Genomic DNA, 16,156 nt, shown 5'->3' with positions numbered 1-16,156 from the left:
CAGAAACAGAACCGTCTTTCACTTGAACACAAACTTACTAATCACGTGCCTATAAACATTTCCACTTATTCCCGCTACCTAAAGCCGTCTTTGAATCTCATTTGCAGCTTGATTTGGGTTTCGCAGACACCTTGAGTCACACGGGTCACGCTCATGAACCTCATTCATCAAAAATGATAAGCAGATCGTTTATTTCCCTCGCAAACTAAAAGCAGTGTTTGGTCTCCTGTAGTTCTGGTTATTTGAGCTGTCAGTCAGACATTCTTTCCTGCTTTATGATTGATATTCATTCCTCTTTACATTAGCTCTCAAAATCAAAACGGTACGTTTTATTGGTGTGTGTTTGTGTGAAAAATGAATGATACAGATTGTGTAGGTAATTTAACACCACAGTATTTGACTTAAAATCAACACTTTATAAAAACTAAATATTTTTTGTGAAGTTTAATTATTGGCACAACCAAGAAACATGTTTATGTTGATTTGATATCTAGTAGCACCGTCCTGTTTATCTAAACAAATAAAAAAAATTATACTGACCTTTAACCTATAAATTCCATCTTGTTTTTTTATTCAGAAAGGAAAAGAAAAAACATCTATAAGTGTCATCCTGACCCTCCATTTTAACTTTTTATATTGGCTTGGGATCTATGAGCTCTATCATATTCAACTAAAAGTTTATATCATTTTTAGATCTATAAGCATTCATTTATTTATTTTTTTCTATAAAATTATGTAGAATTCCAATTCTATATATCATAAAAAATAAATTATTGACATTGACTGTGAATCTATAAGCTCCATCCTGTACATATAAATATTTTGGTTTGCTTTCATGATCAGATCTATCATCCCAGAACTCTATTCCCTAGAACTCTATTCCATGTATCTCTATAATTATATATTTTATGATAATAAATCCTCATCTCATTTATCTTTCTATATATTGTAAAAAAATATAGCATTTTTAACATTGACTACAAATCTATAAGCTCCATCCTGTTTTTATAACAAGTTTGTTTTTTTCTTTGTTTTTGTTATCATGTTGACTTGGTATCTATAATTACATAGTTAAATTATAAAATTCCATTCTACTTATCTAAATGTATAAGCCCCAGGCCACTTAATCTAATAATAATAATAATAATAATAATAATAATAATAATAATAATAATAATAATAATAATACATTTTATGTTAAATTTGACCATATAAACTCCATCCTGTTTATTTAATAAAAACATAGAATTATATACAATTAAAATAGGTGTATATTGGATAAATGGAGCATTTTTAAGATCTATAGGCTTATAGGCTTGAATCTATAGGCTCTAATTCTGTTTCTAGTTACTTTTTATGTTGTTTTCATGGAATCTATGGGCCCTTTTACACCTGGTCACTTCGTGTGTGATAGCTATCTGATTTGTTAAAACTGTTCCATTTACGTTAGGCCGCATAAATGCGTCTTGGCGAATCGGATATCAGTCTGATCTTTCTACTCCCGCCCAAAATGCAAATATATTTTACCTCATTTCTGTTTCTGGCACGATGCACGACTCGTGAGTCACTTGCGAGTGACGTACTGTACTTCCGTTTGGGAGGAGTATAGCGCTGACGTATGTGGCTTGAACAACCACATTCATTTACACCTGTCCAGTTTCATCTGAAATGCGTCCCAGACCACCTCCTGAAGTGGTTTGTACCATCGGATTTATATCTGTCTCCAAAACGTTTCGGAGGGCATTTAGACCTGGTCTTTTTACCGTCGGATAGCTATCTGATCACAGAAAACGCGTGAAGTGACCAGGTGTAAAAAGCCCCTATAATTAATTCTATAGTTCCATTCAGCTTGTCTGTATAAAGCACTTTTATGGTACTTTGAACATGAGGTAGAAAATCGGTGACTTTTTGCTCATTAGTCAACAGCGTGATTCATGTGACTCTGGTCATGAGGCATGGTGCGTGCAGCGAGCAAAATGGCTCGTGGGTCCTGTACCGTGACAGCCATCAACGATTCAAAAGACTTATTTCAATTCTGTGAAATTTCTTTTTCACTCTTCTTTTGCTTATGAGAAAGGGTCAAAGACCCCTTTTAAAGCCTTCTGCATTAGTGCATAATGAACTGAAGAAACGATCCACTCATCAAGACCTCAGACTTCCAAAGGTCTCTCTGACAGCTTTTACCATAAAAAAATGGTAGACTTCGTTCCAAATAATTTAGACATGTTTTGCTGTTTCTGGTTAATTCATTTCTCACATCAGTTGTGGTGTAATTACAAAGTGGTAAATAGTAATGGAGTAGAAAAAAGGAAACTTTACAGAATGTCCAGAAAGTGTTTTTATCCTTAAGTTCTCTGTAGGCAGACTCGGGTTAAAAGGGTGGATGACTTTTATACCCTTTCATTATTTCATAAAGAAAATAAAAAGAAATAAATCTCACTACACGTATGAGCACTGTGGACGCCTTGTTTGAATTTAATTATAATTTTAATAATAGTCATTATATTTCAAAGTAAATAATAAGCACAAGGGGTTTGATTGATTCTTGTCTGGTTTGGATTCCTCTGAAAGCAAACTGGAAGGCAGATCAAGGAGCTCGCTGTAAATCACATTATGCTGAGAGATTCCTTTTTTTTTGTTAAGTTTCTATCATTCTTCCTTTCAGAGCTTTGGCTGTGTAACCAAATATAAAAGAATATTCCCTCTGCCAGTTTCCTGTTTCCTCCCTCTTCTTGTTCCACCTCCAGAGGTCCTCTTTATGTTTATTTATGTCGTACTAGCTTAAGAAGAGATAAAGCAATGATTTAAACAACAGGAAGTAAACAAGAAGAAGCGTTTGTTTTTATAGTATATACACTTACAGCATTTCAGCAGATACCCTTATCCAGAACGACTTACATTGTACCTCATTTTTATACAACTGTTGAACTGCAGGTTAAGGGCCTTGCTCAGGGGCCCAGCAGTGACACCTGGAATTCAAACTCACAACCATTCAATTGATAGTCGGACACCTTAAACACTAAACTACCACAGCGCCGATCCCATATTGTATATAAGTTTACGGCTAGGACAAGTTCCACACCAGGCCTTTTTTAAATGCAAAACAAAAGGATAAAATTACTTTATGGGGCAAGAGAACAAACAATGAAGCATAACGGTGGCATTTCTTTCCCATCCTTCTGCATTTCTAATTCTCTGTGGAATGGTTTCTCTTGACGGTTCCACCCCAAGAAGTTTTTATTGTCATTACAACCATATATAGCTGTTGCAGTACACAGTGAAATGAGACAACGTTTCTCCAGGATCATGGTGCTACATAAAACCAAAAACAGAGCTAAGGACTTAGTAAGTTAGTCCTAGATACATAAAGTGCTACTGTGCAACCTGGTGCAAATAGTGCAGGACAAAGGACTAAAAGACAGTGCAGGACAAAAAATACAAGATATTACACAAAAGACCAGTGTAAATACTGTATGTTCAATCAATATTGTGTGTGCAGAAATACTGGAATGAACACATTAGTATTATAGCAGCAGTTACATGAGGTATTGTAATGTATTGTGCAAATGTGCAAAGAGCAAAAAGAGTGTGCAAAACAGCATTTAAACAGTTTTATATGGTGGTGCTGTAGCTTGTTAGAAATTTGGGGTAAGGGAACAGGGTAGGTGATGATAAAAAGCTCCTGGAGCAGAAAAAGATAATTGCCTTGAACAAGGGCACAATAATGGCAGCTTAGCCATGCACATTTTTTAAACCCGCAAAGGAGCAATGACGGATCAAGCGTTAAGGCTTTGGGTTACTAATCGGAAAGTCTGTTGGGCCCTTGCGCAAGGCAAGAAAGGGCCCTGAACAAGTTCTCAATAATGACAGCTTATTTCTTGAACCAACAAAGAGGCCATGGCGAATCAAGTGGTTAAGGTTCTGGGTTACTAAACAAAAAGTTGAGAGTTAAATCTGCCACTGTTGGGCCCTTGAGCAAAGCAAGGCCCTTAACCCTCTCAGCTCTATCGTGCAGTATCATGTCTCCCCCTGTGCTCTGAACCAACCTTTCTGACAAGCTGGGATATGCAAAGAAAAGAGTTTCACTCTACAATGTACAGTATATGCGATAAATACCATTGTTATACCAAACTGTTTCTAACCATTGTACCACCAATTGGACCAGTTGTAGCTTCTACACTTACTGAATTGTTTACTGGTTTCACCTCTTGCCTGATTGCCTATTGTCTGTCCATTTTTTTTTTTAAGGTTTTGGCTCCTTGCATGCTTTCTACAACGTTCTGTTTCTATTTTTATACCAGTAACAACTCTTACCTTTCTCCCACAGAGGAGAAAATTACACAGTGCCAAGCATATTTTCTAGTGTTTTAAGGATCTTTTAACAAGGCTGAGTTTCTTGAAGATATACAAAAAAAATAAATGTTACAATTCTACAGTTAGTTACACAGAACAGTTTAGGGAAACTCTACTAGCTCAGGTCAGTTAAAACGTACAGTACATAATGCTTGATGTTTTTCTTCTCTTTCTCTCGGTTAAGTAGACATAAGTAAATTGCCATCATCTAGCTGTTTTCACCTAAAATGAGCCTTTGTAGAGTTTCTTTCTGCTCTTTGACCTGTTAAATCCACAGCTCAGTATAAAGCTCTTCCTGGAAAAGCTGCAATTAAGAAAATTGCCGATTTAAAGATACATTGTCAGGTTCTTTGGTTATTTCCGCCACAGCGTCTTTCAGGCGATGACAGCTAGGAAGAAACTCAATGCTAATCTGCGTGTTAGCAATTAAAACTGTCCCGCAGTTGGCATTAATGACAATTTCCAGGAACTGGATCAATTTGAAATTGAATTGAGTCTCAGGGTTCAATTTGCATTTCTGCGTGATGATGCGTGGGCAAAAACTAAAAACTCCTCTTGGCTTGCTCTAATTTAAAGTAGCGGATCTATAAAGGGAAATTAAATGAAGGGAGGAGACAGAGTGGAACAGAAGTCTCTCAGAACTGGGATCGCTCTGCATACCAATCAGGTCCGTCCCAACACTTTAGTTATGTGTCACCTTTAATATCGGACCATCAGAGAAATTCACAAAACATTCCTTTTTATGTTTTAATTGGCATGTCTCCATCTTGGTGCTGTTTATGTTCTTTATATTTTATTCTTCAAACACGAACGCAGCCCACCTGCGTCCGGCTGGCGGCTGACTCGAATTCGTTTGAGAATTTAACTCGGAGGATACGTCCTCGTTCGTGCCTGTGATTTCATCTCAGAGGTGAGGCTGATATTTTATTCATCAACATGCTATCAACTAAAATAGCACGTCTTGTCATTAAGTCTAATGCGTTACACTTAGCCTTCATTCATCGCTCTCAGTGGGACGCTCGAGACGGTATTAAAATAATTTTTTGTAATACTTCAAGGCTGAAATGCTGTGAGTTTGACCTTCTGTTGTAATCAACAATGGACCACATGCAGAGATGACAATTTGGTAAAACATTTTGCTAACTTTTGTTTCCAGCTATAGAACATGTCATAAGAATGTATTTGTTGTTGTTATTATAGTTGCATAATAGCTATAGTTAAGAAAAATCCATTAAAGTGTGTAGAGATATGAATTGAGAACATGATTCAGTGTTTATAAAACTTTATAATACTGAATAGTCACAGAAGACAGTTTGGCAGATGCCCTTATCCAGAAAGACTTACATTTATCTGAATTATACAGCTGAGCAATTGAGGGATAAGGGCCTTGTTTAGGGGCCCAGGAGTGGCAGCTTGATGGATCTTGGGTTCAAGCTCACAACCTTCCAATCAGTAGGCCAACACCTTAACCAGTAAGCTACCACTTCCCACTCCCCTGCTACCACTTCCCACTCCCCCGGTACCTCTCCCCTCCTACCACTTCCCAGCTACCACTTCCAACTCCCCAGCTACCACTTCCCACTACCCCACTACCACTTCCCACTCCACTCCCCCGCTTCCACTTCCCACTCCCCAGCTACCACTTCCCATTCCCCAGCTACCACTTCCCACTCCCCAAGTACCACTTCCCACTCCCCAGCTACCACTTCCCACTCCCCAGCTACCACTTCCCACTACCCGACTACCAATTCCCACTAGACTCCCCCGCTTCCACTTAACCACTCCCCAGCTACCACTTCCCATTCCCCAGCTACCACTTCCCACTCCCCAGGTACCACTTCCCATTCCCCAGCTACCACTTTCCACTCCCCAGCTACCACTTTCTTCTCTCCAGCTACCACTTCCCACTCCCCAGCTACTGTACCACTTTCCACTCCCCAGCTACCACTTCCCAGCTACCGCTTCCCACTTCCCAGCTACTCCCTCTATATATTTACTCCATCTATTAATCATGGTATAAATAAAACTTGATTATTAAATATGTAATGTCTTAGAAACAAAGTCTTATATTAATTAGAACCCATTAATGATGCTTTGTAACAAATATAAATGGTCATAAATGATTATGTAACATATACTGTATAATCCATGTATTATTTATGAGGAGCAGTTATGGAGCATGTTTTGCAACATACAAAGCCATTTATTTTAGACGAGTTAGAGCTGCCGACTGTGTCCACCCAGTGACGCAAGAAAGTTGAACTACAGGCAAAAACGTTGCAACCGTTGCCGTGACTACGAGCAAGAGTGAAGACTGTGAAGCTCATCTTGTCACTGCTGATGTTTATATACGTATACGGACGACAAACCTTCCTCCAGAAAGTACCTTTTTACACAAGAAAACTGATTTGGAACGCTAGTACATCAGCACCACCCACTGAGATACGCTGTTACTATGGCAACCAGTATTACGATAAAAACGGCTACCGCTATTTTTTGACTTCGTACTACAGCGACCGGAGAGTTGCAGAGATAAAAACTTTGAACTAAGCAATACAGGTCTCTGTGAATGAGCGGCTGCTATAGAAACCTCTGTTCTAACCATTCATAATGCATTATAAACACTGCTACAGTAAAGTGCATTTAAATAAATAACAAAAAACTGGATAAATGTAATTTTTTAGAAAGCAGATTCATTTAAGTGAAAAAGAAAGGAAGAAAGAAAGAAAGAAAGAAAGAAAGAAAGAAAGAAAGAAAGAAAGAAAGAAAGAAAATATTGCTTCTTATTAGGTTCTATATTAAGTTTACTGCGATACACAGGGAACAAAAATCTACCAGCTCATCCATCCATCCATCCATCCATCCATCCATCCATCTTTTCCTCCTGGGTTTAGTCTTTATTTCCTTCTTTTTTAATCAGCAAAAGTCTCTTCACAGTATTCTTGCATCTGTATTAACATTATAATCATTTCTGGACATGATGTCCTCAAAGTTTGATCTCATTTAGGTTTTTCCTCAAACTTTTATTCCCTTTTATTTATCCGTCATTGAGATGATCCGAAACTCTGAAATGCTAGAATGTGTGGAGGGGAAAAAAAAATAGCATTATGATGATAAAAGCCATCGCTCCGGTGAGATCTTTAAACGATGAATGGGTGAGATAAATTGTTCTGCTTTCTCCTTCCACAGACGGTCGATACGTTGAGGGACTATAAAACCAATCTCCTTGCACAAGACCATATGCTTCTCTAATATCTTCATATCATTGCTGTTTCTCTCGGTTCAGTGTTACACATTGCTAAGAGATGATACGATATGGCAATCCAGGCACTCATCAGCATTAGTGGTGTAAGAGGAAGGAAAATGAGCAGTGACTAATTTTTTGACTAAAAAAAAAAAACAGTCTGAACTGTAGATCAGAGTGAATGCTACTGTACGTAAATCCTGGAAACTGAAATACATTTAAATACGGTCACATAGATGAAGATCCTTGGATGCACTGAAGACATTCGGTCATCTGAACCTTTTATTCTGAAGCAGGACAAACGCACAGATAAGCAGCGTGTTTAATCCTGCCGATCTCACACATTCTGCCTAGAATGAACATACCTTGAAAAAGATTTGAATTATTCATAACAACACTGTCTCCAGTGTCACTCAAATGAGGATGAGGTTCACTTTTGAGTCTGGTTTCTCTCAAGGTTTCTTCCTCTTCCATCTAAGGGGGTTTTTCCTCACCACAGTCACCTCAGTCACCTCAGACTTGTTCATTAGGGATAAATACAAACACATTTAAGTTCAAATCAATTCAGTTCATTTATTTGTATAGCACTTTTAACATTCGACATTGCCTTAAAGCAGCTTTACAGAACATAAGAAATATAGTTTTAAAATTTTATTATACAAAGATCAATATTATATTTATATTCAAATGTGCTTGTGTTTATCGGAATATAAACGTCAATGATATATAATATAGGCAAGCACGGTGGCTTAGTGGTTAGCACGTTCGCCTCACACCTCCAGGGTTGGGGGTTCGATTCCTGCCTCCACCTTGTGTGTGTGGAGTTTGCATGTTCTCCCCGTGCCTCGGGGGTTTCCTCCGGGTACTCCGGTTTCCTCCCCTGGTCCAAAGACATGCATGGTAGGTTGATTGGCATCTCTGGAAAATTGTTCATAGTGTGTGATTGCGTGAGTGAATGAGAGTGTGTGTGTGCCCTGTGATGGGTTGGCACTCCGTCCAGGGTGTATCCTGCCTTGATGCCCGATGACGCCTGAGATAGGCACAGGCTCCCCGTGACCCGAGGTAGTTCGGATAAGCGGTAGAAGATGAATGATGAATGAATGATATATAATATAAAGTGCAACAGAATGTAAATAATCTGAATAATAAAATATACGAATAAACGAATTTGAGGTATACAGAGAATGTAAACCTAGAGGTTTTGTGTATGAGAGTTTATAACAGGTGAGATGGGTTTTTATTAGTGCTCATGAAGGATTATGAAGTGTTTGTATCGCTTTATGAGCACTGCTCTTAAAAAACTGCTACCTTTTTGTTGTAGCCTGTTCGATTTCATAAAGCCATCACGCATCATTGTGTTTTATCTCAGTTCAGGTTTAAAACATCAACATCTCAATTCTGTCATACGGCTGCGAGCTCTTTTCAGTACCACTTTTTTTTTTAGAATCTCTGCCCATTACACCGAATGTGTCGATTAGCAAATGTGTGATGAGATCTGCGATCAGCGTTTGGTTTTCACGTGGCCCGCTATAGACGACGGTTGTTTTCTGACTCCAGCGTCGAAGCGTCCTAAAAACACGCAGATTCCCCGCTTTAATTACAGCTGTTGTCAGGGGCAGTGTGGGATGTTATACATAAAACTGTCAAGTTTAGGAATTAAAGTGCAGCAAAGCATTTAGTCTCATGATTTTAATACATTAATACAAATTACACCATGAGATAATACGAGAGAGAGAGGGAGAGAGAGAGAGAGAGAGAGAGAGAGAGAGAGAGAGTGGGAGAGAGACACAGAGAGGGAGAGAGACACTGAGAGAAGGAGTGAAATATGAATAGAGAGAGAGATTTTGAGAGAGAGGGAGAGAGACAGAGAGATACACGAGTAAAGAAAGAGACATAGAGAGATGGAGAGAGTCATTGAGAGAGAGAGAGAGAGAGAGAGAGAGAGAGAGAGAGAGAGAGAGAGAGAGAGAGAGAGACATGGAGAGAGTCAGAGCGATACACGAGTAAAGAAAGAGACATAGAGAGATGGAGAGAGACATTGAGAGAGAGAGAAAGAGAGAGAGAGAGAGAGACAGGGAGAAAGAGAGAGAGACATAGAGAGAGGGAGAGAGACATGGAGAGAGTGAGAGAGACATGGAGAGAGAGTCAGAGAGAGGGAGATATATAAAGAGAGGGAGAGAGACACAGAGAGGGCGAGAGACACTGAGAGAGGGAGTGAAACATGGATAGAGAGAGAGACATGGAGAGAGAGAGGGAGAGAGACAGAGAGATACACAGGTAAAGAAAGAGACATAGAGACATAGAGAGATGGAGAGAGACATTGAGAGAGAGAAAGAGAGAGAGAGAGAGGGAGAGACAGGGAGAAAGAGAGAGAGACATAGAGAGAGGGAGAGAGACATGGAGAGAGGGAGAGAGACATGGAGAGAGGGAGAGAGAGGGAGATATATAAAGAGAGGGAGAGAGACACAGAGAGGGCGAGAGACACCGAGAGAGGGAGTGAAACATGAATAGAGAGAGAGACATGGAGAGAGAGGGAGAGAGACAGAGAGATACACAGGTAAAGAGACATAGAGACATACAGTAGAGAGATGGAGAGAGACATTGAGAGAGGAAGAGAGACACAGATAGAGAAAGACATAGAGAAGGGAGAGAGAGAGAGAGAGAGAGAGAGAGAGAGAGGACTATAGAGCACACAGTGTGCATACGATATGGTCTGGTGGAGAATGAGAGTGTAAATAAGTCTCCTGTGTTGGTGTTCTGCGGACGTCCGTGTCACGTTTACTGCATGCTGAAGAGACTCAGTCAAGCAGAAGCTTTTTTATTTACTCCTTCATTCTGCTGCTGAAACGCAGTGACGTCTCATAGGTAAGAGTTACGTAGCGTGTGGTTTAGTCTCCTGCAGGAATTACGGAATATATGTCAGGTGTTAATATGAGGCTCGTTTGAAAGTAGACACTCTGAGTTTTAAGAATTTGTAGTTTTTCTGATTGTTCTGTTTTATCTAGTGTACAAAGGGGCACTATATTCATGAGATTCTCACTCACTCACTCACTCACTCACTCACTCACTCACTCACTCACTCACTCACTCACTCACTCACTTTCTCACTCACTCACTCACTCACTCACACTCTCACTCACTCACTTACTCACTCACACTCTCACTCACTCACACTCACTCACTCACTCACTCACACTCTCACTCACTCACTCACACTCACTCACTCACTCACTCACACTCACTCACTCACTCACTCACTCACTCACTCACTCACTCACTCACTCACTCACTCACACTCTCACTCACTCACACTCTCACTCACTCTCACTCACTCACACTCTCACTCACTCACACTCTCACTCACTCACACTCTCACTCACTCTCACTCACTCACTCACTCACTCACACTCACTCACACTCTCACTCACTCACACTCTCACTCACTCTCACTCACTCACTCACTCACTCACACTCACTCACTCACTCACTCACACTCTCACTCACTCACACTCTCACTCACTCACTCACTCACTCACTCACTCACTTTCTCACTCACTCACTCACTCACTCACTCACTCACTCACTCACTCACTTTCTCACTCACTCACTCACTCACTCACTCACTTTCTCACTCACTCACTCACTCACTCACTCACTCACTCACTCACTCACTCACTCACACTCTCACTCACTCACTCACTCACTCACTCACTCACTCACACTCTCACTCACTCACACTCTCACTCACTCACTCACTCACTCACACTCTCACTCACTCACTCACTCACTCACTCACACTCTCACTCACTCACTCACTCACTCACTCACTCACACTCTCACTCACTCACACTCTCACTCACTCTCTCACTCACTCACTCACACTCTCACTCACTCACTCACTCACTCACTCACTCACTCACTCACTCACTCACTCACACTCTCACTCACTCACACTCTCACTCACTCACTCACTCATTCACTCACACTCTCACTCACTCACTCACTCACTCACTCACTCACTTTCTCACTCACTCACTCACTCACACTCTCACTCACTCACTCACTCACTCACTCACTCACTCACTCACACACTCACTCACTCACTCACTCACACTCTCACTCACTCACACTCTCACTCACTCACTCACTCACTCACACTCTCTCACTCACTCACTCACTCACTCACTCACACTCTCACTCACACTCTCACTCACTCACTCACTCACTCACTCTCTCACTCACTCACTCACTCACACTCTCACTCACTCACTCACTCACTCACTCACTCACTCACTCACACTCTCACTCACTCTCACTCACTCACTCACTCACTCACTCACTCTCACTCACTCACTCACTCACTCACTCACTCACTCACTCTCACTCACTCACTCACTCACTCACTCACTCACACTCTCACTCACTCACACTCACTCACTCACTCACTCACTCACTCACTCACTCACTCACTCACTCACTCACTCACTCACTCACTCACTCACTCACACTCTCACTCACTCACACTCACTCTCACTCACTCACACTCACTCACTCACTCACTCACTCACTCACTCACACTCTCACTCACTCACTCACTCACTCACACTCTCACTCACTCACACTCACTCACTCACTCACTCACACACTCTCACTCACTCACTCACTCACTCACACTCTCACTCTCACTCACTCACTCACTCACTCACTCACTCACACTCTCACTCACTCACTCACTCACTCACTCACACTCTCACTCACTCACTCACTCACTCACTCACACTCACTCACTCACTCACACTCTCACTCACTCACTCACTCACTCACACTCTCACTCACTCACTCACTCACTCACACTCTCACTCACTCACTCACACTCTCACTCACTCACTCACTCACTCACTCACACTCTCACTCACTCACTCACTCACACTCTCACTCACTCACTCACTCACTCACTCACTCACACTCTCACTCACTCACTCACTCACTCACTCACACTCTCATTCATCTTCTACCGCTTATCCGAACTACCTCGGGTCACGGGGAGCCTGTGCCTATCTCAGGCCATGTCCACACTAATACGTTTTTGTTTGAAAACGTATATTTTTCTCTCTGTTTTGGCCTTTCGTCCACACTGAGACAGCGTTTTAAGTCAACGAAAACGTAGCTGTTGGAAGACGCTCTCCAAAGCGGATAAATTTGAAAACGCCGTCTTCGCGTCTTAGTGTGGACTGTGAAGACGGAGGCTTTTGAATACTATGACGCATTTTTAGTCATGTGATGCAGTCGAAAGTAAATAAACGCCTAGCGTAAATAATGACGCAGGTCGAAGCTTTACTCATGCGCAGTAGGGAGGTGTAAGCGTTTTCATACATTTCAGTGTCGATGAGCTTTTGGAAAAAGTTTGAAAATGATAATGTGGACGCGGAGCGTTTTTAGACGTAAACTCCGTTTTCAAATATATCCGGATTAGTGTGGACATGGCCTCAGGCGTCATCGGGCATCAAGGACGGAGTGCCAACCCATCGCAGGGCACACACACACACACACACACTCATTCACTCACGCAATCACACACTACGGACAATTTTCCAGAGATTATATTCATGAGATTAAATAAATAAATAAATAAATATGAAAATAAATAAATAAATAAATGTTAGTTTGTTGTTTATTCAACCCAAATGAACAAAATAAAAAATAAAATAAAATTTCTGCTAATTTAAAAAGAAAATTAAAAAAAAAATAAAAGACAACTTCTGGCTTACAAAAATACCTCAGTCTTTTTCAGGGTAGGTCCGACACCCTGAGGTAACTTTCTCTCTCCACACCAGTAATCCTTTATGTGCTGTAGCACATTGTTCTGTTCTTCTTCACCTTTAGCACTCTAAGCTAGCTCTCTCTCGCTCTCTCTCTCTCTGTCTCCCTCTCTCTGTCTCCTTCTCTCTCTCTCTCTCTCTCTCTCTCTCGCTCTCTCTCTCTCTCTGTCTCCCTCTCTCTGTCTCCCTCTCTCTCTCTCTCTCTCTCTCTCGCTCTCTCTCTCTCTCTGTCTCCCTCTCTCTCTGTCGCTCTCTTTCTCTCTCTCTCTCTCTCTCTCTCTCTCTCTCTCTCTCTCTCTCTCTCTCTCTCTCTCTCTCTCTCTCTCTCTCCCTCACTCTGTCTCCCTCAATCTCTGTCTCTGTCTCTGTCTCTCTCTCTCTCTCTCTCTCTCTCTCTCTCTCTCTCTCTCTCCCTCTCTCTCTGTCGCTCTTTCTCTGTCTCCCTCTCCCTCTCTCTCTCTCTCTCTCTCTCTCTCTCTCTCTCTCTCTCTTTCGCTCTCTCTCCCTGTCTCCTTCTCTCTCTGTCTCCCTCTCTCTCTCTCTCTCTCTCTCTCTCTCTCCCTCTCTCTCTCTCTCTCTCTCTCTCTCTCTCTCTCTCTCTCTCTCTCTCTCTCTCATTTGTTTGCTTGCTCTCTCTCCCCCTTCACTCCATTGATTTTTCAGGAGTTCTATAAAATATTTACAATGTGTGGGCAGGGCTCTTTCTCTGGGAATTTGAAGAGGGAAAATGATTTTGAAGGCGAGTGGTAAAAAAAAGACAGAGAAAGGAGGAGATGAGGAGGGAGAAGGAAGGAGTGAAAAGAATGAGGAATGAACTAAAAAAAAAAAAACAGAAGCGAAGATAAGAAGCTACGGAAGCCTTTCCCGAGTCATGGCCAGAATATCAATGGGTCACTTTGAAACTTCTCCAGAATATAAATAAACACTTATAGTGATAAAGATCGTTATCTCTGGTGCCTTTGTAACACCACGCTTTCACTTTAAAGCCTTGCAAGTCAATCAATGGTGAACTGGTCCGGCCCGTCTGAGGCTTTGAAGAGGTTCTGAGTCGCTTTTTCTTTCACTTTTGCTCCCTTACACATGAAGTGTGTTGCAGTGATGACTCGGTATCGTCATATCACTCCATAAAGCGGCACAATGCTTTAATTACAGCCGCAAGCTTCATCTATTTAAATCGGCCCGCACGCTCGGCGTATAACAAAGACTCAGAGAATGAGATGTTTTTAATAAGGCCAGATTGAAATTTATATTTCTCTCCTTTCACCCTTGATACAGTTCATTTCCTATTTGATTTATTTATGTATAGAAACAGGTTTATAGATATAAAAATAAATAAATAAATAAATAAATAAATAAATAAAAAAGGAAGAGGAATGTGATAGGGTAGTGGTTAAGTGGTTAAGGTATTAGACTACTGACCGGTAGGTCATGAGTTCGAATCCAAGGTCCACCAAGCTGCCCACAACCCTCAATTGCTTAGTTGTATAAATTGAAATAAAATGTAATGTAAGTCACTCTGGATAAGGGAGTCTGCTAAATGCCAGAAATGTATATATATATATATATATATATATATTCATTCATCTTCTACCGCTTATCCGAACTACCTCGGGTCACGGGGAGCCTGTGCCTATCTCAGGCGTCATCGGGCATCAAGGCAGGATACACCCTGGACGGAGTGCCAACCCATCGCAGGGCACACACACATTCACGCACGCAATCACACACACTAGGGACAATTTTCCAGAGATGCCAATCAACCTACCATGCATGTCTTTGGACCGGGGGAGGAAACCGGAGTACCCGGAGGAAACCCCCGAGGCACGGGGAGAACATGCAAACTCCACACACACAAGGTGGAGGCGGGAATCAAACCCCGACCCTGGAGGTGTGAGGCGAACGTGCTAACCACTAAGCCACCATGCCCCCTATATATATATATATATATATATATATATATATATATATATATATATATATATATATATATATATATATATATATATATATATATATATATATATATATATATATATATATATATATATCGTCGCTGTCGAGCGGAAACCTCGTATGTCCAAATTTGGTCAATTTCATATTTTTTCACATATCGATGCTATTGGTCAGTCCCCACGTGGGTCTGTTATTTTTACAAGTTATTATATTATATATGTTATTATATTTTTAATTTCCTGAAAAATAACGGTTTTGGAGATACGAGGATTCCGTCTGACAGCGACGATATATATATTCATATATATATATAAATTATAAATTCTATATAAATATATAAATTCATTCTTCACATATCCCAAGGGTCAGAGCACAGGGTCAGCCATGATACAGCACCACTGGAGCAGAGAAGATTAAGGGCCTTGCTCAAGGGCCCAACATTGGCAGCTTGGCAGTGCTGAGGCATTATACCTGATCCTTTAATCAACAACCCAGAGCCTTAACCGCTTGATCCAACACAACAGCCCTGTTAATTATATAATTATGAATTAACTTCAAGTGTTTAAGCTGTACATAAAGCAGTGTTTGGTGTTTGTTTTCTATACAGAAGAACATTAATTAACAAATATCTGATAAAAATTAAAACATCTATATTTAATTTGACTCATGTATTAACTTGATTGTTTTAATATTTTATTTTTAAAATACCTCTTACCTTGTTTATTGCATTTAATTCAATTTGACAGCACAGGAAAAGGTTATTTGCATTTTCAGTCCACATTTTCTA

The 16,156-nt window shown here is 40.6% G+C and overlaps 1 protein-coding gene across 1 annotated transcript in view; it reads left to right on the top strand.

Moving 5' to 3' along the window:
- Positions 1-16,156, top strand: part of ca10a (carbonic anhydrase Xa) — a 220,742-nt gene that overhangs the window by 182,904 nt on the left and 21,682 nt on the right. The window lies entirely within an intron of this gene.

The sequence above is a fragment of the Tachysurus vachellii genome, chromosome 2 (genome assembly GCF_030014155.1).
Source record: "Tachysurus vachellii isolate PV-2020 chromosome 2, HZAU_Pvac_v1, whole genome shotgun sequence".
In the NCBI taxonomy this organism is placed as follows: Eukaryota; Metazoa; Chordata; class Actinopteri; order Siluriformes; family Bagridae; genus Tachysurus; species Tachysurus vachellii.
The sequence above is the reverse complement of the archived record's forward strand: the minus strand, read 5'-3'. Positions and strand labels throughout refer to the sequence as shown.